This window comes from Hyaena hyaena, unplaced genomic scaffold (genome assembly GCF_003009895.1).
Source record: "Hyaena hyaena isolate Hyena2069 unplaced genomic scaffold, ASM300989v1 scaffold_777, whole genome shotgun sequence".
Classification (NCBI taxonomy): Eukaryota; Metazoa; Chordata; class Mammalia; order Carnivora; family Hyaenidae; genus Hyaena; species Hyaena hyaena.
In genome coordinates, this window is record NW_024081407.1 from 464,639 (window position 1) to 488,846 (window position 24,208).

The following is a 24,208-nucleotide window of genomic DNA, read 5'->3' on the forward strand; positions in this document are numbered from 1 at the left end:
GCAAACAGGAAGGCTGGGAGGCAGATCTGTCCTGCAGGCACTATTTCTTTAAATAGTTACCGTGCAGTGGGAATTAGTTTACCACTTAGATGAGAAAGTCCAATACCCTTTGTTTCTTGGCGGCTGAGCTGGAGGCAGCCCACGCTGTCCTGTCCCGGAGGGGGACCCAGTGCTCAGAGGGTGTGAGGTGGTGGATGTGGGCTGGAGGATGGCCTCCCCACCTCTGGGCCATGAGGACACACGGTCGCACAGATGTTTTGTGCTTCTCCCTTAAGAATATCATCCGTGAGACTTTTATCCTCCTAAAAGGTAAGGTCCAGAGCCCTTCCTAGATTAGTAACTTGGGCTACAGCCTTCTTTCTTCAGACTGATTCTTTTTTAGGAAAGAAAAGAAGAGAGTTAATGGTTGTGATAGCTTTTTAAAAATCCATTTTAAGTGAATGTATAAGTGGGCTTATGGTTTTTATTAATAGATTATAGGTACATAATGTTAAGTGATAGTAAAAAACTGATTTTTTAACCTTTTGAAGATTTTTGTTACAGTGTGGATGTTAGTTCCTAAAGCTCAACTATAGAAGGAGAGTAGATAAGCACTGTTATGAATTTGGGAAGACTAGTTAAAGTGGAAACGTAAGAGATGGCATAAAATGAATGGCTTAGAGGTCTTTTGATTCTCCTGCTTTTGGGCAGGAGCCTTTAAACTCTAATCCAGTCTTTCCTGATAATCATCGACTTTTGGAAACATCTCCTGAGGTAAGTTCCATTACCCAAGCAAGCACTTCCACTCTCCAGTGGAATTCATGTCGTTCTTCGGTCAGGCCACCCAGCCTCTCCTCTTGTTTCCACGTTGGGAGAAAGGGTGCCAAGCAGAAGCAGCTGTGTTTATGGCCCTGGTCCTAGAGAAGCCCGGCGGGGATGGGGGTGTGTGCCCATTATGTGCGTGCCCTCCAGAAAAGTAGGGTGCCTGAGACTTCCATGTGCCGCATTTGTCCATTTCTTCTCCTCTTTTCCCGGCCTCCATGTACTCCTCCCTCGCCCACCTCCTTGGAGACGTCAGTACCTGTGTTAGAGTGTTCTTTTCAAGCCATCCCGGAGTCCGAGCCATAGCGAGCCGGAGGCCTGTTTCAGGAAACACAAATGCGTGCTCTTCCCTGAAAGGATTCCACACTATTAACCTACTTGCAGGTTTAATTTTTAGAGCATTATTATCCACAGAGGCCCTTTGACAGTGACTCCTTATTTGTCTTTTCTTTCTTTTTTTTTTCTTTCTTGTTTTTGTCCTTTGTGTAGTCTTTCAGAGGAAGGGGAAGTATTAGGAAGGGTGGTTTTGTTGTTTATTTGAATTTCATTTCCTTCAAGTTAGAATCATTTGCTTCAGACTGTTCTAGGTTCTTTTTAGTTAAGTAGCATCATCTTTATGTTTTGCCAGTATGTTTATAGGTTCTTTATTGTTTTAAAACTATTTTTTCTAGTGTATTTTGTAATCAAATCTACTTTAGCCATTTTGAGCCTTCTTTTTGGATTAGAGTGTGTGGTATGACAGACCATTTAGATGAAACACTGCTTTTCTTGTATAGTAGATGTAGGGAGGGATAAGGGCTTCTCCCCCCCCCCCCTTTTAGTTTTACCTTTAGATTTCTGAGTGTGATAAGCAAAAGCAAGGTCCATGGTAGGGGATATGTTTCTAGCATAATGTCCAGGATGTGGCAATAGCTTGATGTGCTCACTTGTTTGTGAAAATAATTTTATACTTCTGTGCCTTGATGATTATTACTAAATAAGGGAGTCTTTCTTTTACTTTAAGTCTTGAAAGTAGATTTGCATTATATCTGGAAATTGTTCTTAAATTTGATGTTCTACAATTTGGTTTTGATAGCCCCTAGAGTTCTGCATGTAGTAACTGCCCCCTGTGGTACATGTCCTATCCGTTACGAATTTTGTAAGGCCCTTGTTAAACTATAAACTAAGGGACCAATTGAGTAGTAACTGTGCTAATCAGAGGCAAGTTAACAAGATAAGGCTTGTATTTAAATTTGAAAATATAAAAAAGGACTTTATTTTTGTGATCCTAAAACTGTAGCGGAAAAAAAATCAGATGGAAAACAGAACAATGCTTAGCTTGCCTAAGCAAGCAGAATCTTTAAACATAAGGAGTTCTGAAGATAATGGGTAAATAATAATGCAAGGCTTTTTAGCCAAGGGTCCAGCAGAAATTGTAGTAAAATAAAACTGCTTATGAGATGAGCTTCAAGGAACTCAGTACCCCTGTGCATGAAGTAGAATGACAAAGTGAAGTAACAGATTTACTGGAAGGCCTCCCACTGACCTGAGTTGAGCCCAGTGCAGGAATGTGTATAAAACCCGTTTAAAACCCGAGAGGTGGTGTTTTGAATCCATCTTGCTGACGTAAACACAGACCCTGCCTGGAAACTTTCCAAAAGCAGAGTGTGAAGGCAGCTCAGTCAAGATGTGCAATATTATTATAGTAAAGACATGAGGAAGCGACTCACCACCATCTTGGGAGACAGAGTATAACAGCCTTTCAGCTATTCTGGAGTGTAGTGTGACCTGGTGATAAGACCATTTGCTGGAAGAAGATTGCACCGAGAACAATCGACTACCCCCTACCCTCCAAGTGCTTATCTAAACCGAAGGAAGGGGGGATTGAGAAAAATGGAATGGCTTCTTAGTGATAGAAAAGCCTATGGATTATTTAAGGGGACGACAACTGTTGAGAGGAGTGTTTGGACAGTGTCCGTGCAGATGAGATGGCCATTCATTGCCAGGGGACCTCAGTGATGAATAAATGAGATGTTTACAAAGCTCAGGGACTAAGCAAACTCTGCCCCCTGTAAGTAAGCAGAGCAAACAGGTCTTGTCTCTGTTAGCTATGAAGATTAGCGTACGTAATAATCTGTGTGTTAAATGTATTTAATTAAATGAACATGAAGATGTAAACTTGTAAAATTTCTCATGTGAACATACATAGTAGTGGAATTGGGGCCTGATATGAAAGGACGTTTCCTGCCCAGATGCACGTCACCCTCCTGGAGACTTCCCAAGAATCCAACCTGGCACTGGACAAAAACCACTGTTTCGGACATAAAACATCCGTTATTCTGTTTAAAGCGATAGAAGAGACACAGTATTTCAGTTATTTGTGTACTAACGCGGTACCTAACTGTCTGAAACTTCTGGGATAAGTAAGTGATAAAGGAGATGTTTCTTCTTGTTCCATGACTTGCAGAGCTCATTCCAGATAATGCCTCTGTGAGCTTCGGAAGGAGTGCTCGAGGTGTGGAGGCAGTAAGCCCATAGTGGCGGAGCCTGCTGACGGCAGGAGGGTGTAGGAGAGCCCTCTGTGCTGGTGGAGGGCATCTGTGGGGACGACGTGACCATTCAAGACTGAGTGCTGCGTAGCAGTAGAGTCAAAATGGAGGCTAGCAGACCGTTCACCTATTGAAAAGATTCTTTAAAAATAATTACATACAGTAGTGATCTTACATTCTTTGCCAACCTCGAATTATGCAGTAGGTACAAATCTTCTCGTATGTTTTAATTAAGTATGACAGGGTTTGTCATGTGATCCCTCCTTGGCTCCAACTGCTCCCCTACTTCTCCCCAAACAAAACACACCAAAGTGTAATCTCTTTTCAAAATAGGGAAGTCTAGGATATCCCTCACCACTGAGAGGTGGCAGTCCCTGCAACACTGCTTTCTAATCTGTAAAATAGAAGAAGTCAGAAGCCAATATTAGACAAGCCCATTTTGAGCTTTTTCAAGGAGTGTCATTTCCAAAGTCTCAGAAATGTCTGAGCTATCAAAACATCTGCCACTAGCGATCTGTAGCTTTTGGTGGTAATGGTAGGAGTAGAATTATAGAGTGGTGGCAGGCATTTTTATGAATACTGTTTCCCTTATATTCATAAAAAACTTCATGCAGAAATGGGTATTTACATTTTACAGGTAAGGGAACCAAAGCAAAATGAGGCCAGGTGTCTTACCCACACTTCATATAGCTGATGAGCATCAGGGCAAGAACGTGAAACAAAATCTGTTTGAGTCTGAAGCCTGGGCATTTTCTCCTGCACAATGCAGAGTGAATGACAAAATTTGTTATCTCTGTTTTCCATTTTGGAAGTAATAGGGAAGCTCTCTGAGGTTTTGTTGGGAGTCACTGCAGGACTTGGAACAATCCAGAGAGGCCATTTCTCCTATTAACAGGGGCTCCCATATTCTCTGTTCTCTAACCATTCTGCTTTTTTGGGTTTTTTGTTTTGTTTTTTAATTTTAGAGAGAAAGTGTGTGGGAGTGGGGGAGATGGGCAGAGAGAAGGAGAGAGAGAGAGAGAGAATGAATCCCAAGCGGGCTCCATGCTCAGTCCAGAGCCTGAAGCGGGGCTTGTTTTCAAGACTGTGAGATCATGACTTGAGCCAAAATCAAGAGTTGGACGCCTAACTGACGGAGCCATCAAGGTGCCTCTGTTCTTTGACCATTTTTACTTCCTTTTCTGACCTGTTCTCTTGAAGGAGAAGGTAGTATCTATTCTTCTTCTGTAGTAATATATAAATTTGGTGCTTCTGTGCACACTCATGCATGCACATGTGTGTGGAGGGGATACTGTTGGGAGAAAAGAAGGGAAGGGATTGCATTACTCTATATGAACTGTGCACAGTTGAGAAGTAATGTGTTACAGAGAATTATTGTATGTTCTTAAGCCCTAAGAGGACTCACTGAGCATTTTCAGTAACCTATTTACAATTCTGTTTACTGCAGATTGGATTTTTTTGGTAGTTACTTGACCACTTTGAATTACAAACCAATTCATCTGTCAAAGTCCAGCTCACATTCCACACCTTCATTCTCCCTTCTTCCCATCTCACCACTCCCTGCACTCTGACCTCTTCTCCAAATTCCTGAAGAGTAGGTTCGCAGTATCTTTCTTTTAGTATTTATATGCTCCCATGCTCAGCAAGGTGAGCTTTCTTTTTTTAAAATTTCTTTTAATGTTTATTTTTGAGAGAGAGAAAGAGAGACAGAGCACAAGTGCGGGACGGGAGCAGAGCAAGAGGGAGACGCAGAATCTGAAGCAAGCTTCAGGCTCTGACCTGTCAGCACAGAGCCCGAAGTGGGGCTCGAATTTACGAGCTGTGAGATCATGACCTGAGCTGAAGTTGGACGCTTAACTGACTGAGCCATCCAGGCACCCCAAGGTGAGCTTTCTTTTTAAAAGCATCATCTTATCTTTGGCTAGCCTGTAGACGCTCATTGGCTTCCTTTACGTGACTCAGTAACATCCCTCCTGCATAGCTAATTTAGAGCTGGCCTTTAGCATTAGTGATTCATTGGTTGTATTATCCTCTAATTGGTTCTATTTTTGTACTGTGAGTCTAAACAGATTGTTCTTCCCAAGACAGTTCTTGAAATATTTGAAGATCATGATCATGCCTTCTTGGAGCCTTCTAAATTTCTCCAGTACTTTGAAAATTTTTACACGTGGTACAGCGTCTTCACTGTCTTCATCAGTCTTGCTCTGAATTCTCAGCTGTCAACCTCTACCCTTATGAATGTGATGCCCAGAGCTGAATTCCAGTTTTGCTCGTAGGATAATCATCTCCCCTTTCTGTGTGATATGCTTCTATACTTCAATGCTGCTTACATTCCACTTAGTCTTTTTGGCATCCATATAGTGCTGTTAGCTTGTACTGACCTTGAATTTGGCCACAATTGCTTCATCTTTTTCATATGAACTGTACTCTCGCCAGGAATCAGTCATCCTAAATATGTACAGCTGAAGTTTCTGAACTTCATCTCCATTCCTACTAAGTTTTATCCTGTTAGTTTCAGTCCATTAGGCCTCCCAGTGGAGAGTTTCTTGAGTTTTGGATTATTATCCAAAATAATCTATTAGACTAAGTAAGGAAAATGATCTTCTGAGAAAAAAATTCCTTAGCTTAAAAAGAAATCTATTTAATCTTCCCAAAGAATGTCTACTCATGTTACCTTGTTGAGAGACCTTTGAACAGACCAGTAGTTAAAGCCCCGTAGTGTCCTCCTGTGGCATGTGAAGCAGAGTTACAGCTCTGCTTTCGATTGCATCATTAGCCAAACCAGATTCCTCGTCCATCCTACCCTGTTGTCTACACCTGCCTGGATATGTGACGGCCCAGAATGCACATTGTTCCTGTTCCATCTCGGCCAGTCAGAATCCTGCACATCCTTCTCCCTGAGGGCCTTTCTGAACTTTAATAGGGGGTTATTTCTCCTCCTTTCCTCTTCCTGAAACTTGGTCTAAAACTCTTAACAACGTACTGAACTCTCCTTTAGGAGTACAGAATGGTATGGTGAGTGAGAGCAGAGGCTCTGGAAATGGATAAGCTGTGTGTCAATATGAGCTGTACCCTTTAGTAATGTCATATCACGGACTTGTGAATTTTTCTTTTAAACCTCACTTGTCATATCTGTAAAATGGAGGTGATAGTGCCTACCTTACAGGATTATTGTGAAGATCGAACCAGTCAGTATATGGAAAGTACTTAGAATGGTACCTGGTACATAGTAACTGCAAATAATGGTCAGGTATATCTATAGTACCCAATAAATTTAATTTTGTGGATGAAGTTCAGAATAACTTATGGACACAATTTTTTTTTTTTTTTAATTTCTAGGAGAGAGAGAGAGAGAGAGAGACAACGTGAGCAGGGAAGGGTCAGAGAGAGAGGGAGACACAGACTCTGAAATAGGCTCCAGGCTCTGTGCTGGCAGTCAGCACAGAGCCCGACGTGGGGCTCGAACCCAGGAACCGCGAGATCATGACCTAAGTGAAAGTCGGACGCTTAGCCGACTAAGCCACCCAGGCGCCCCGGACACAATTTTTTTATGTTTATTTATTATTGAGACAAAGAAACAGAGCATGAGTGGGGGAGGGGCAGAGAGAGAGGGAGACACAGAATCCAAAGCAGGCTCCAGGCTCTGAACTGTGAGCACAGAGCCCTCAGAGCCCGACATGGGAATCGAACCCCACAAACTGTGAGATCACGACCTGAGCCGAAGTCAGATGCTCAACCGACTGAGCCACCCAGGCACCCCCTGGACACAATTTTTTGAATCCTCAAAACATGGCTATCAGAGAAAACATTTATACATTTATGGAGACAGCATATTAGAGAGGAACATTTCCCTAAAGAAGCATTGTGAGATGGCCTCCAACTAGAGGCCAGACTCACAGCCTTTGGCTTTGGCAGTCAACTAGTAGTCGGCATTTTTATAAGCACTTTGCATGTTTACTTGTATCAAGTGCAGATAACCTGGAGAAATATGCTCTTCATGTTATGAACTGTTTCTCAACATTGCAATTATAAAATGGTTAATTGCTCAAAGGGTAATTTTAACTTGTGTGCCCATGGATTTATGCTAATTTGCATTTTGCATAGTACAGCAGGACAAAAGGCATTGTAAAGCATTTTTTTCCGTTTTACGAAGTATAGTCTTTATTCCATTAAATAAAACATCCTGGTCAAGCAACATCAGAAACTCCTGCATTTAGCCGTTGGCATTTATCATGAAGATTAGCAATCTGTAACCTGATAACTCACTCTAACCTCAGTACTTATTGAAGGTCTACCAAAAATCTTGTGTTGGGCTAGATAATGCTGAGCTGTAAGAAGATGACATTTCTGTACTTAGGTATATTTGGAGATATAGTACAGTAAATAAAGTAATAATATGAGGTATATTATAGTTCTGACTTACTGAATTACTAAGTCAGTGGCATAGAAAAGTGGGTAGTATAAGAGCCTCAACAGGGTGGTTCTTAATTGCTATAAACCTATTTCGGTTCTCTTTACAGACTGTCCCTTCAAGAATTTCTGGAAACTAAAGAATGTAAACCTTGAGGACATCATCAATTAACTAACAATAATATGTTTGTACAAAGTGTTTCTTCTTTGAAAATATGCTCTTAGCTATATCTGAGGAAGAGAAGATATGATTGTAATAACTAACAGATTATCTTAATTAGTTCGGATGATAACCTTATGTAACCATCTCATTTTTTGAGACAAGGGGAGGTCAGGTCTCAGAGTGGACACATAGTTAACTTGAGGTAAAACTGTGATTCAGTTCACATCAGTCAGTCCAACTGAATTTCTTAACCACTTAACCAGCCTTCTTTCTTAACCACTATACTCTCTTGTCCCCATTGATCCCTACATACCAGCCTACTTAAAGGATCCATGATTACGTTATTATGGATGAATTGCAACAATTGTGATCTGAGTGGGGTATAAGATAAGTTAGAAAAGGTAAGCTAAGGCAGGTTGTAAAGACACTTTTATATCAGCTAGTGAGTTTGGAACAGTTAGGTTAGCATCATCCAGTCATTGTTAACAAAAGAATGGCATGGTCGTTTAAGCAACCTTTGCAAATGTATGTAAGGGAGATTAAAATGGCAGGGAGCAAGATATTGGGAGATCAAGTTAGATGTGCAATAGCTGATATATCATAAATTTGTATGCTAGATATATAACTACATCAAAAAAGATGTTTTGAGAGAGATGTTTGAGGTAGATTTGGCTGGACTTATGGGCCTGTCCAACATGGTGGGCAAAGATGGGGGAGGTGTGAAAAATGGCAGGGTTGTAGTGATGCCGTCCCTGAGGCTGAGGAAAAGGAGGGGCTGATTTTGGACATGATGAGTTTCAGGTGAAGGAGAACATAAGAAGGTAATTTGACATCCTGAAGAGCCTGAGCTCAAAAGTAGAGACAAAGACAGTAGAGAATCCTCAGCCAGTAAGTGAAGCCACAACAGTGCATATCGTCATGGGGAGGGGCTCAGGGCAGCAAGTAGAGGGATATTAGAAGAGGGTGAGGGACAAAACCCAATATTAAAGGTATGACCCTCCTTAGTGGTATTTTAATCTGATGGCTACACTGTGGACTCTTTGACTGGAGTAGGTGTTTCCCAATCTTCTGTCAACGTGACTATAAGCTGTTCTTTATGTTGGCTTCCTTGGACAGGGGCTAAGCCATTAGCTGTTAATTTTTCCTAGTATCACTCCCAGAGGTTGGATCGACTCTGAATCTGGGAAATAGTTTGCTCTCTGTAAACTGACTAAAGATTGGTATAGTTTGGAGCTATGTATAACTCTCTCGTAAATCAGTCGTTAGATGTCCCAGCTTTCCTTTAGGATTTTTTTTTTCATAAAGTTTGCATATTACGTTTTTAGTTTTAAAATAAATTAATGGAGTGATATAATCCACATGAAATGACTGTCAGTCCCTTAATGAGCTCCAAGTTTCTTGTGAAATGTCTTGGAAACTTGACTGGTAGCTTCCTAGGTCCTAAAAGTATATGAATGCTTGATTCTGTTGTGGTGTGCTCTTTTGGTGGTGAGGAGGACCTTCTCTAAAAACTGGCCATATTGCCCATTCATAGACAGCCGTGTCCCAGTGACCGCCGCATGCGAAGTAACAACATTGCAGGTAGCCTGGGGGAAACACCTGGGCACAGGGCAAAGAGTTTTGGCCCTGAGGTCCTACTGCCTGAGTTTGAATCCTGCATCTTACATCTTACTCTTACCAGCTATGGGTCCTCAGGTGAGTGACAAACTCTCTAAGGAGCCCTTGGTTTTTTTATGTGTAAAAAGAAATTATAGTAGTACCAGTAATATTTTTCATAGAATTATTGAGGATGTTCAGTAGGTGTTTTACCCATAAGTGTTGTAGATAATTACTGAGTATTAATGCACATTGACTAGGGTTACTTTCTTTTCTATTTTTAATTTTTTAATGAATACTTATTTTTGAGAGAGAAAGATCACACGTGCCCATGGGAGGGCCAAAAAGCGGGAGACAGAGAATCTGAAGCAGGCTCCGTGCAGGGAGTGCAGAGTCCAACACGCGGCTGTGATCCTGAGATCATCTCCTGAGCCAAAACCAAGAGGAGGCTGCTTAACCAGCTGAGCCACCCAGGCGCCCTGACTAGGATTACTTTCTCTGTTTTCTTCTGTTTTAAATACTTTGTGAGTACTGCACTGTCTGAAAATGTTTTGAATCAGACTTTCCTGAATGTAATACAGTTCCTAACTAGATGGTCCTGTGAGTAATTCTCCGATATGAGGAGATGTGGGCTTATCACAGCAGTTCATTCTAATGCATCTAGAAGACTGTACTTTTTTAGGGTATCCCTCCCTTCCTCTTATGCAATCACTACTTCACATCTGGAAGCAGAAGGCTGGCCTAACTCTGCAATTTAAGCAGGGCTCAGAACATCTGAATCCATCTGTTGAAATAGTGGTATGTTCATTTCTTTTCTCTCCAGCCCATGTCTCAAAGAATGTTTGCCTGAGTTTTATAGAAGTTTTTCACTGAATGTTCTTGCCATACGATTGTGCAGACATTAGAGCCCAGGACTTTTGCAGGCCATTATAAATACCAAATTTAGTTAGGGCCCAGACATTATTGAAGGGTGCGTTGTGTACTGTGTATAAAAACAACCTTATATTGGGGCGCCTGGGTGGCTCAGTCGGTTAAGTGTCCTACTCTTGATTTCAGCTCGGGTCATGATCTTGCAGTTTGTGAATTCGAGCCCCACATCAGACTCTGCGCTGACAGCTTGGAGCCTGCTTGGGATTCTGTCTCCCTCTCTCTCTGTCCTTCCCCTGCTTGTTCTCTAGCTCTCTTTCAAAAAAACAAAACAAAACAAAACCACAACCCCACATTATGTCATTGGTGAAATTCCCCCAAATTGCATTTTGAGGTAGATATTGAATCCCTGCAAGTAAGCAGAGGTATCCTCCTTGGGCCTACTGACCAGGGTTATAGAACTTGCATGATAGAAAATGAATGATAGTCCTGGTAAGCTAGACATTTTCAGGAGTTCCATATGTTTCTCACAGTTCCTTGGGTAGAACCAGCTTGCAAGAGGCTTTACCATTGCAGCTACTCGATTTTCATTAACTGAGTACCAGCACTGTTCTTATATTCTGGGCTCCTCATGTTGTTTGCTTCAGAATGCTACAAAGTTTCAGTATATGACTCCCAGGGTCCCAGGGCTAGGGTATATTGTGACCCCCTAAACAGCCCTTTATGAACAATACCTGCCCTGGGTCTAGGGCAAAGGTCACACTTGCCAGCCCTTATGGACAGCAGAAGTATTGGCCTCCTCATGTTTAGCATTTGGAACATCCTCATGATTGAGAAAATGGGTTAGTTAATGGTAAAAATTCATTTGTCAAGACTCGATGCAGACCCCTGACAGTTCTTTGTTGCTTCAAAATGACTCCGGCCAGTGTGCGTCTTTCTAATAGACCTCTGGCAGAACTTCATCTTGCTACAAAAGTAAGTTGAAGAGAACCCAGAATGTCACTGATGTGGAACCCAAGCCTCCTTAGTTTATATAAAAGAGATTTTTATGAACTGAAACTGTTGGGGAAACTGCAGAAAAGCTAAGAAGCTGAAGCAAAACGTAGGAGAAGAGAGACAAGCAGAGGGGTCGGGCCCCGCCTGTGAGGCGTGAGCTAGTAGCATGTTGGCATGTGTGAGCAGGACCGAAGGTGCCTTCCATCTCCCAGGCAGCGCCAAGGAGCTGCGTGGGCCCTGTGCTTCCAGGCGGTGCCCCGCTTCTTGAGCCTGGGTTGGACCTATAAAGCCATCCCAGCTCTAAATTAGAGCTCAGGTAGGATCCAAGGTCAAGGCCACATGCCAGCCAGAATCTGCTTCTCCAGTGTTTACAGAAGTCAGACCGTTCGGCTGCTGCTTCTGTTAGCTGAATATTCACATATAACATAAAGAAATGGAGGCTGAGGAAAATCAATCAGCCTGGTAATGCACATGAATTTCACAGTCACAGAATATTATTTTCTTCATTTCTGGCAATGAAATTTATATTCTAACTCTAACCCCCATTTCTGACAGATAGCAGAAAAAGTTAATCTGGTTACAGCCACAGCCGGTCTGCTCCATTCAATTTAGCACTTTCTAAGTTACTTCTGGTTAAGATTCAGGAATATTCAGGATCTTTCTCTCTATCTCTCCTCGTTCCCCTCCCTGTTGGATGTTGCTTTAAGAAGTACTGCTGTAGAGGCAATCAGGGGACCTGTGCTCTGAACTCTTCCTCCTCTCCTTTCCCTGACCTCTCAGAACCCCAGACTGCCGCCCCCCAGACTCTGATGGGATTGGACGTGGAGCTCCTCGGAGGCATCCATGGTTCTGCGGGCATGGGTGTACCTCCCACCTGCACCCTTGTTAGGAACTTTCTGCTTGGTGGCCCCTGCCATCAGGACCTTGGTCTCTGGCCAGATGGAGAATCAGTCACTCTCCTCTTTGTCTCTGTCAACTAAAATCAGCACCCCTGGGCAGGACAGGCAACTCTTGACTGCCTTAGTTCACCAAGCTCCTTCTTACCCATTCTTCCTGCCCTTGCCACACGGGGTGTCTCCGCATCTGCCTCCCTTCACACTTAAAGAAGGGAGGTAGAAATCACACATCCTGCCAGGTCCTCCCAGACTCTCTGCAACCTGTGCTGACCCCAACTCCCACTCTGATGCACTGGGGCTTTATTTTGGGGACAGGTCACAGAATGCATGGTCTAATGGCCTTTAATGCCCTTTTTTCTCTCCAAATTTTCTCCTTCTTCCCAGTTTAGAATGGAGTGGTAAACAATAACACACACACACAAAGATCCACATGTGCACGCGCGCGCGCACGCACGCACACACACACACACGAAACAAAAAACTTGTTCTACCAGTTTATATCTCTTTTCAAAACAACTTTTGTCTCTCATTTGAATTGGAACCAAGAATTTGAAATCTTTGTTTGTCTTTTTTTCTCCTTGCCTTTCCCCCTGGGGCCAGTGGTGAACTATCTACCCCATATCTCTTGGAATATGGGTTTAGGGAAGAGGGTGGAGGCGGTGAAGAAGGGCTGTGCCAGTCAACATTATATCATATCCTGGCAAAGGGCACTCAGATCTGACTCATCAGCCGGGATCCAGATTGGCCTCTCACTTCTTGGGATTCTGGACATGTTTGGCTGATGTCACACCTGGGAAGGACTGTCCTACTGCTACTGAAGAGCAAGGCACATCCTTTTGGGTGGTGAGAAGACACTGGATTTATTTTTAGGATAAAAGGTATGGGTTTTTAACATGTTGAAAATCCAGATATTAAGATGTCGCTCTTCCCATTTGTTAATGTTTTCCTAAGAGCCTTGATTGAAGCTTGAATGAGAAACCTAAAATGTGTAAGTACATGTATATATTCATATACACATACATATAATTATAATTGAATTTCTCTACCAGCCTTCTGGTTGGGTTTTGCTAAGAACTATTTAGTCATAGTGCATACTGTTTCTAGTTTTCCTTAGGTCTGCTCTCTTCCCCAAATCTTGTAATTCTACCAGTGATTTGCATCTGAATTCTAAAAAGGAGCTGGAGGATTTTAGGCAGAGTGCTTTTGAGACCAGCCCCCACCCCTAACCTGCCGGTTCTGTTTCTCTAAGGTCTGTAGGGGCCACTGTGTTCTTAACTTCCAGAGCTGGTCTTTTAATGGCTTCCCAGCACTTCCTTTTTGCCTCTGCCTCAGGCATTCAGCTTGTTTTCCTTTTATCTTTAAAGCTGCCCCCACTTACCAAACCCCTTGAGGTTCTTTTCTTCCTAAAGATTGCCTAACAGAAGCAACAGAGATTCATTTCAGTCTTTTATCTGGAGCCCCCTTAGACAAGGCCAGACTCAGTTTTAAGAGTATTTACTTTTAACAGTAGGGAATAGTAAATAGGTAAATCGGTTAAAAGCTCCTCTGCTGGATAGCTCCTTGTGCCCTCCAGTCCATTCTCTCTTCCTTCTTGCTCTGGGGGTCACTTACAAGCCCCCCAAACCTTACCCTCAAGGTCCCAACTGGGGCTGGCCAATGTGAGTCACAGCAGGACATCAAAATGTAGGACAGGAGTGAGAGTTCTCACTCCCTGTGAAGTATCTGTGTTCTTCTACCTAAGATACCTAAGAACACAGCTCTTTTCATGTCTTACTCTTCCTGTTCCAGCTCCAAAGTTCCTTAGTCCTGGTAACCTCTCTCTCCTTTTCCCCCTTTTGGTATGGGGCTGGTAATGGTTCATTCTTCCAGTTGCTAGCCTTAAAGTCCTTAATTTTTTTCTTGCTGGCGTCCCCCGAGCTGCTCATATTTTAGTAAAACCTCAGTTAGTCTGTTTAAGTTTGCTATCTGCTTCCTCCCAGGATCTCAAATTCATGAAGTTATAGATGTTGAACACAGGTCCCCAGGCCACCTTGCTATTTGAGGTGTCGCTAAATTGTGGACCTACTGTCTGTGTAACCCCTGGGAACTTTGTTAGACGTGGAGACGCTTAGGTTCTGCCCCAGACTTCCTGAATCAGAAGATTAAACAAGATTCCTGGGTGATTTCTCTGCACCCTAAAGATTAAGAAGCCCCGCTCTAGAAATAAATTTCTTCCTAAGGGAGTAAGTGGCCAGGAAGCCCTCTTGGGTTTAAGCTCGCTCTTTGAAATGTTGTCTCCTTCATACCTAGGGAAAGTCCCTAACTCCCCTCTCTTCTCCTGCCCTGCTCCCAACTTTCACCCTACCTTCCATCCCATAGGAAGGCCCACATCCATTATATCCCCTCCTTATTTGTTCATGTAATGGGTTATTGAACCCACTCTAAAATCCAGGTATGTACTGTCATAGATGTTAAGGGCACAGAGGATAAGGCACCACACACCTGCTTTCAACTGGATTTAGTAAAGGAATGAAGAGATGTTCATAGTCAGTGGCAAGACAGCAGGAGATAAGAACAAAATGAGTTGGAAGCAAAGGCCAGAGTTCTCAAAGCGAAGTATGACTCTACTTGGCGAATGTGAGGAGGTCCCCCTGTAAACTCCTATGAAAGCATTGTGTTTTCTGATTCTAGTCACATTTGACAACCTTGAGTAAAGATATCTAATTGTAATCCCCTGTCCTCACACTTCATCCTAATGTCACATTTGACAAATAGCAGTGTCTCTCCCAGGAACAGCCAGCAGTCTGTGGAGTCAGAGCCATTTGTATTGAGGCAGCTGCTGAGCAGCAAATGCTTACAGGCAACCAGGGCCCTAAAGAAATTAAGGGACTGATTTCTTCTGAAAGGAAATTCTTGGAGAAAAAAACCCAACTGATTGCTTCATAAGCTGTTCTTGGAATTAATTTCACTGCTTGTTAAAGAATCTAAAGCCCTTTTCATAAAGGTTCTCTTAGGCATTCCCAATAAGACCCCCATCTTTTGTCATCTGTAAGCAATTCTCCCATCCAAGTCTCTGCATAATTCATGTAAATGAAATAGCACAGGTTCCAAATTACCCAAGTAAAGTGGGGGACAATTTTTTTTTATACAATTATGAATTTTTAAAAGGAGATACTGGCTTGGGCCTGTGAATATTGATTTAATCATTCATTCATTCAAGAGGACCAGAGTGTCACTCATAACACACTCTTCACCCAGTTTTACTACCTCTTCCGGGCAGTAGAACTGAGTGATAGAGAAAAGATGTCTGGATCATTCTGGATTCTGGAGCCCAGTGCTCTCCTCTTTGGCCCAGATGCTGCCTTAGCCCAGTTCTCGTTACTCCCTGCCCTCTGCTTCCTCTGCTGGAATTTGGGTTGGTATCTGTCAGTACTTAGAGTTGACTGTGACTCTGTTATTCTTACCTCCTCGGTTTGTCATAGTCCTTACTGTATGGGAAATAACCGAACCAACTGGTAGGTTCTGAGAATTCCAGAGAAGTGGGCAGAATTGAGAAACTGAGAAAGAGGCATTCTTTTGGCCTTGATGTATGTAAATGAGCATCCATGCTTATGTGAGCATTAGACGAGGTGGAAATCTTCAGGGTTTGCTTGGTTTCCCTACTGCTAGCACTACCCAGTAGTAGGTTTGCAATCAGTTTAATAGGTTGCTCTCAGTATTTGAAAAAAATGGAGTAGAAAAGGAAATATGTCAGAGTACATCATACATAATGAAACTTTCATGAAGTTTATATTTGTTGCATGTATGATATGTGTGTGTGTTGGATAGAGATATATATTTCTGATATGGATTGAGGTTAAACATTTTTTGAAAAATTCTCCCCTAAGAGATAACATAGTGGTTTAAAATAAGAAGTGTGGGGTGCCATGGGTGGCTCAGTCATTTAAGCGTCATGATCTCATGGTTCGTGAGTTTGAGCCCTCTGTCAGGCTCTATGCTGAGGAGCCTACTTGGGATTCTTTCTTTTTCTCTGCCCATCCCTTGCTCACGTGTGTGTGCACTATCTCCCTTTCTCTTTCAAAAAAAAAATATTAAAAAAATAAAATAAGGAGAAATGTTATTGGAGGTTGGTGGTGGGGAAAAATTGGGAGTAAGGTGCTTATCTTTAAATGGAGGAGGAAAAGTCAGTTAAACTAAACCGCATTTTGAGATCAAGTGACCAGGATAATGACTTATAGAGTTGCCAATTTATACTAGCTAAACTTCACTGTTAGCCACTATTGGTCATATGTTTATACATGCTTATACTTATATATTTATTATATATGTGTGTGTGTGTGTGTGTATGCTTCTTATATGTTATATGCTTATTATATATTATATGCTTATTACAGATTTCCTTTTTTTTTTAAATTTTTAAATGTTTTTTTTATTTCTAAGAAAGAGAAAGAGACAGCATGAGCAGGGGAGGGTCAGAGAGAGAGGGAGACACAGAATCTGAGACAGGCTCCAGGCTCTGAGCTGTCAGCACAGAGCCCTATGTGGGGCTCGAACTCATGAACTGTGAGATCATGACCTGAGCTGAAGTCAGACGCTTAACAAACTCAGCCACCCAGTCGCCCCTCCTGTTTTTTCTTTTTCTTTTTTTTTTTTAACATTTCATTTTCTTTCCCCTATCTTTCTTTAGTTTTTAGTAAAGATTTTTTTGAAAAGCTATCCTGTCCATACACACTTACAGAAAAATTTCCTAACTATGCCAGAATTGAAAAGGGGCTATGTGTATACCCAAGTGAGGACAGTTGGCAGCACGGAGGGCAAAATGTGAGAACCCAGAGGAGAACAGCCCTCAGGACAGGAGAGTGGGAACTCAGTTTACCCTCCCAGCCTCATTCCCCAGTTCAGTGTCCCCGCCGTCATCGTTCTCTGACCCTCCTACCACAAGTCCACTTACAGTGACTGACCAGAGTTCTCTTCATTCTTCAAAACCATTATTCTACGTTCCTCTATTGATGGGTGGATCTCTTAAAAACAATGTTAAGATTGTACCGTTTAAAATATGATCAAAAAGATTAAAACATTCTCCCGACAGCAAGAACTGCCATTCAAAGCTATTTAAATTTTCCTGTGGGAAAAGAAAATCACTAAAATAGCCATTTTTTTCTTAGAGCTCAGTTTGTTATCATATTTTTTTTTATTTGCCATGTTGGCCTTAAAATATTCTCCTTTGGCCTTAAGATATCAAAATTTGATGTTGGAATATAGTATTCTAATATGATCATTTATTCAGGATTGAATTTTGTATTGAAGAAATATTTTGAAAATAGGAAAGAAATCAACTAAAATAAAAATTAACATCCCTTGAGTGAAGAAGTTCTTTAAGCTACATTGTTGTTACTTTTCTTTGATACCAAGGGTATGTCATTCGCTCTCTTTTTAGGAATGAGATTGACAATGATGATAATCATGAAGATACTTTTTTCCTTTTAGAGATGCGGTTTACAATTGGGGAAAGTGTTTTCATATATAATAGTGATTTTCAATAGTGGGGGCTTTTAAAAAATAGTGTATATATGGGCCCCAGTCGATCTGGAATGTAGCCCAGGCATTAAGATTTTAAAAAGTTATAACGTGCAGTCAAAGAGATGTTACCTTGAATATCACTCTGGTGTCTCAACTTCCCAGAGGCATCCCATGGATATTTTGTTTTACTACTCTAAAACCCAGTTAATCACAGTTCCTTTTTTGTTTTTAATCATAGTAATGATTCTTTATTAAAGGTGTTAGGCACAACTCTCAAAGACTTCTGTATTTCAAGTATGAAGGCACAAGAGATTTTTTTAACGTGATAGTTTAAACCATCTTTTCCAACAATCCCCAGTGTTATCAATCACTGCATAACCTACCTGTCATTTTCCCTTCAAGACTAACTTGAGCAGTTCTGCTACTTTCAACACATTCTGGCTCTTTCTACCTTTTGTGTAGTCAGAAACTAGGGCTCAGCTTTAGTTTCTCTGGGCCAGCTGCTTATCTGAGGTACTCGCTGATTTTCTTACAGCTTTGGGCTGCATTCATTACTTCGGTCATTCATCAAATACTTTCTGAGTGCCTGTTGTGTGCCAGACTGTGTGTCAGGGCTTGGGATACAACAATGGCTGTGACACAGTATTTTCCCACAAAGAGGAATTCTTCTTTTTGGCTCTTTCTATTACCAAGAGATAAGTGCTAACATACAGTATCCACGACAGTGTTTGGGAGGAGAGTGTAAATGGCTCCTAACTGTCAGCAAAAGCGTCAGAGAAGTAATGGCATTTGAATTGAGTCTTAAAGGATAAATATGTTACATGACCTGGCAGCAAAGGGGAAAACGGGACATTCTTGTCAAAGAAAACAGCCTTGCAAAAAATGCCACAGTCCATGGCTTATTCAAGCAGAGGCGGGAAGGTGTTTGTTGGTGAGGAATTGCAGGGGATGAAGCTGAAAAAACAGACTTGGAGAGAGGCTGTCCGACCTTTACATGACATGCTTACTCATTTGCTCCTGGACCTCTGCATGGTAGGAAGGCAGCAGAAAGGGAGCTCCCTGAACCAACCCACACTTTGAAACGATTCATTTCATAGTGGCCTGGAGGATGGACTGAAGACAAAGGAAACAGGAAGCAAGGAAAGTGCATTAGGAGGCTGAACTATGGTCCAGGCACCATTGATGAGACTTGGAAAGGACTTAAAATTATTATAGGAAAAGGATGAGCCTTGTAGGAAATCTGGAAGATCAATGAAAAACATTAAGAGGGAAATACAAATAATCTGTAATCTTTTCATGAGAGATAGCCACCATTAATGATGTGTTCCACTTTTCTCTGCATGTTTTATAGAGTAAAGATAATTTTAGGTCCTTACTTTTCATTTAACACTATGAAAAACATTTCTTGTTCTAATAAAGATGCTCCATCAGCATAATTTTCGTGGGTACTGAATCACTTTTGTATGGATGCACAATAAAACAACAAATCCTTTCCTTTTGGTTGTTTCCAAGTTTTTTATAAATAACTTTATATTTACCTCTTTGGCATAAACTTGTCTCAAACTGTTATTTCTATAGGCTTATAAAAAGTAGCATTAATGAGTTAAATCACACTTAACATTAAGGCTTTAATGCTGCTGAATTGCATTTCAGAAAAAGTATAAAAAGCTTGTGCTTTAGATTTTAGAAATTTTCAAGTTATAGGACACTTTGGTTGGATTTGGTGAACAATTGCTTTGGGAGAGTAAAAAAATATGAATTGGTCTAAAATGATTCTAGTTGTCTGATTTGGCAGACTTGATAAACTATACCACCACCAGCCAAGGGAAACAAGAATATTGTTTCCCTAGGCTTTGCACGGCAGATAATGAGCTCTGTGAGGAGCTAGCTGCATTTGCGAGAGACTGTACTGGGAGAAACCCAAGAGGTATACAGTGGGCAGCTGAAACTATGGTGTGAAATCAGCAAAAGGGGTGGAAAATTCACAGTCTAGATTTGAGAGCAGTTTAGCAAGTTAAGTGCTGGTCAGAGTCATAGAAGTAAGAGAGAGAGAAGTCAGTAAGAATGGAGGGGTGGAGGAAGAAACTCCGGGGAACATTGCAGCTTTTGAGAGTCAGGGACAAGAGGAGCCATGAAAATAGATGAATTGTTAGGGAAAACCAGGAGTTTGCATTGTTGCAGAAACCAGGAGTGAGATTTTCCAGAAAAGAAAAAATAGTCTACATCCCTAGCTGTCAACTCTATCAGACACATTATCTCCTTGACCATCCCCAAATGAAATTTATAGATAATATAGTATACCAATGCTCATAATTTAAAAATCAGTATAATAGCCCAACTGTAATATAAAGAAGAAAATGAAACTCTATTTTATGTAGGTATTTTGATATGTAAACATTGGGATGTAACTAAATGAGACGACATGAGGAAGGAGTCAAATGGCTGTTCTTATACATAGAGGTACCATGGATGGGGGTTGCTACTGGTAGAGACCAGTCCACATGAGCTGTGTCACTACACATGACCTAAATTTCCAGAATGGTGAATACTCAAGCAGAAGCGAGTACGGTTTCCGGGGGCGCCTGGCTGGCTCTGTCAGTTAAGCCTCTGACTTTGGCTCAGGTCATGATCTCATGGTTCATGGGTTCAAGCCCTGTGTCAGGCTCCATGCTGAAGCTCAGAGCCTGGAGCCTGCTTCGGATTCTGTGTCTTCCATTCTCTCTGCCTGCCCCATGTTCATGTTCTGTCTCTCTTTCTCTTTCAAAAATAAACAAAGAGTTAAAAAAATTAAAAAGCAAATACAGTTTCCCATCAAATGATGCTATAATTGTGTCGCTGGAAAATTCAGTATATAAAAAACACTTTAGCTGAATTAGGTTCTAGGTTCCAACAGTTATAAACAAGTCTTTCAGCTGTGCTGAATATCCAGAAGGGTATTTGAAAGTCATGTGTGACACAGGAAAATTCTTTCTTGGTACAGGACTGTACACTGCGTTATAGGACTCCTAGCATTCCTGACGCCGATGATTAAATACCAGCAAGAGCCGCAGTCATTGCAATTATCAAAAAGCCCTCCCACACCATTCCAGAACACTCCCTATGGAGTGACCCAGTCCAAAAGAGAAGCATAGGTTCACAGTGTCAAAGGTCCTCCTTAGTCTTTAGAGTTCTGCCTAAGCAAGAAATGGAGGGGAAATAACGTAATAGTGTAGTAATCATGACCTCTGTAGAATTCTGTGGTCCTCTCTCCCTAATCAGATGGTATAGTTTGTCCACTGTTTCTACACAAATCGCTCCAATCCCTTCTGTCCTCTCTCAAGTATAGGCTCTTAGGTTAATTCATCAGACACACAGTGTTGCAGGCTCCCTTACCAATGGCTCTAATCTAGCCAGTTTTCAGCCTACTTACACACAAAATCTGTTCCTTAAAAGCTACTTCTAGGCTGATGCTTCTAATTACCTGGTTCAAACTTATATTTTAAACATTAAGCAGAATGTAATGAGGATCATGAACGAAATGCTTCAGTTATTCTGGGTGATTTTTATGTCATTTATACTGATCATTTTGGATGCAAAAGCTTTTCACAGATCTTCCTGAAAGACCATTCAATTTTAAGTCATGTTACCTTGCTTGTGTCGCTTAACATCTGGGGCTTACCTTTCCTCATAAATACATATGAGATGTGATAAGTGTGAAACCCTAAAATATCATTAAGTGCAGAGTCCATAGTTGTTATGGATCATGATTTAATATCGAAGACCTTGGAATATAAGAATAGGTAAGGTCTTCTTGTGCTCGAAGTAATGACAGATGAGGGAAGTTACTTCTCTAGTGTATCTATGAATTGTTACTTTAAGTGTTCAGACCATGGATAATCTTATTATATATGCCTCTATTTCATTTCATTTTGTTTTTTTTCCTCTTTCTATCTTCCCATGCATAAGGGAAATGGGCACATTAGGGATGAATGGAAACAGTGTGGAAGAAAAGTGAAATCTAGAGTTCTGGAGGGTATCTTCCGAGTGAGAGAGAATAAAGAATTACAGTCAGTTTTCTGGAAACTTTAAATGGCTTTCCCTACTCTCCTTCCTTCCCCCACTTCAAGTCCATGGGAATCCATACTGTGAATTATAAAACACTGCATGTATTTCTTGGCAGTGACATTTAAAAGGTGGTAGGTCACCTTCCGTTTGCTTTCATTAGAAAAGCATGTATGTTTCATTCCAGTATGCTGAGGATTTGCTCTAGACTCATCATTTGTTCAGTGAGACCCACGAAGGTTAAGGGTAATTAAGAAGGACTTCAGAAAATATCATTCACAACATGAATGGAAAATTTTACACTCGGATCTCATTCATTATGAGAGCGTCCTGGATTACTTTCTCAAGCCTCTGTTAGGTCATGCGTGCAGTGGTTATTAAGGGGGATAACAATCACGAAGTTAATTGTATTAATTCTTTATTCATTTTCCGTTAGGAAAACAGAAACATCAGATAACAAACACTGTTAAGCTCTTTTCCCGCTTAAAGTCAAAAAGTATTTCTCTTTAAGAGAATGTGTATAGTGTGTAATCCTAGACTTGAGATGTTGCAAAACAGATATACAGCAAACTGATTGTGCTTAAAATAGCTGCCAAGTTTGTTCTTAGTTTTCACAGCACATCTCCCTGCACATGATGAATCCTCCTCTCCCAGCCCCTCTGCTCCTCCCCACAAACTCAGTTTCATAAGAGTGGCAAGTGAATTTTGTTCAAATCCATTTTTTTTCCTTCATAATGTGATAAGTAAATCACAGTGACTTTTGCCAAATGTTTTTGCCCCACTTCAGAAATGCCAAAGAAATTGCCGCTTTTGAGAGCTGGTTCATTGACCTTCAGCATGTAACAGGGAAATGAGGCAGAGGTTCTGTGGGCTGCAGAGGGGTGCTAGAGCTGACCAGCGCTGCCCGGAGGAGCCTGACTTTCCACTGGCCGGTGACATCATGTTGCTACTGGGTCCCTTGGAAGACACATCTATGCTCCAGTAATTTTGTTGTAGAGCGCCTTGTCTTCCTTCGGCTGTGATACTGAAAATTCACAGTGGTTTTCAGTTTTTCTTATTCATTCCTGATATTCACTAACAGATCTCAAGTTTTTATTTCAGATCTTGCATTTTGGTCATTCAGCAGAACTTGAGCCCCTGTGTTTATGTAGAAATACACACATTTTAAAATTACATGGCCAATTTAACTTTTCAATTATCCTTTTTCCTAAATGCACGAAGGAAGATTCAGCAGGTTTAAACAGGCATTCTGAAGAAATCAACCAAAGCACTGAAATCTTATTCTCACAGATTGCCATTAGCATATTTTCTTGCATATTTGTTTTATTAAAGACTACTTTTCTCAATCAAATAATGGAACTCAGAGCACTGTTCTCTCTAGATGAATGGACTTTTATACAAGGTTTCAGACTCAGAGTACGAAAAAAGCACGAGCAAGTTTTAACTGAGCCTCCCGTTCTTCCCAACGTCCAGCAAGGAGAGCAGGCCTTAGAGGTTCTCAGAGCTCCAGGGGTACAGCCTGTGCTCCTTGTCAAGAGGTGGGAGGGTGTAGTTCTAACAGCCATGGCTCCTCAGGAAATGGTCTGTTCTACAGCCTGTACCCTGCACACATTCATTTGCCCTGGGTCAGGGGTCGGCAGACTTCCTGTAAAAGGCCAGATGTTAATATTTTCAGCTTTGTGGTCCATGTAAGATCTCTTTTGTAACTATTCACCTCTGCCGCCACGGCACAAGTGACCGTAGACTATACTCAAACAAGTGTGAGTGCTTATAAGTCAGTAAAGCTGTCTTTAAAAAGGCAGCAACAGAGTGGAATTGTCCACATGTAGTTCACTGACCCCTGCTGTGGGTCACATCCCACCTTTTTATTGGGCTAGCTGGGTATAGCCCAACCCTTAAGGTGAAAGGCATTTGGGGCCCTGTTCCCATTCACATCAAGGGTGACCAGATATTTATAGAAGGTGGGCCTCCCTAAGCACTTGCGGGATCCAGACCAATGCCTGGGACATCCTAAGGGTTTAAAACATATAGCCAAGTAACAGTTATAGCCTTATATTTCATGTATAATGTTGAAGGCTAAGTTCTAATTATAGCAGGTGGCAAAGCCAAACGATCACATCTAAGGCCTATAGGCATTTTCTGTGAGGACAGTCTGGTAAATGGATGCATAGAAATGATTAATAAAATGTATAGGAGCATGCAAGGGTGATATTCCAGGTATTTAATAACTCTTAGAAAGGTCCAGATGCTTACCAAGAGCAAGAGACCTAGGAGTAGACAGCCAGGAAGGCTCTACTGGCAAGTATTCACCAGAAAGTTCTTGATAAACAGTAACACAGTATGCACATGTGCATACTCAGATGTCTATGCATAGGTAGAAATATACATGTATGTATTTTTTTTTTCAGAGA

General features: G+C 41.4%; 1 protein-coding gene across 6 annotated transcripts in view; it reads left to right on the forward strand.

Annotated features, from left to right (window-relative positions):
* The window catches only part of ARHGAP28 (Rho GTPase activating protein 28), a 223,163-nt gene that overhangs the window by 85,221 nt on the left and 113,734 nt on the right, over positions 1-24,208 (forward strand). The window contains exon 1 of one of the 6 annotated variants that reach the window (XM_039218728.1): positions 272-309. The exons of the other annotated variants lie outside the window; for them this stretch is intronic. The gene's annotated coding sequence lies outside the window, so the exon portion shown is untranslated. Of the gene's footprint in view, positions 1-271; positions 310-24,208 lie in introns of those variants that run through there. 6 annotated transcript variants of the gene reach the window in all.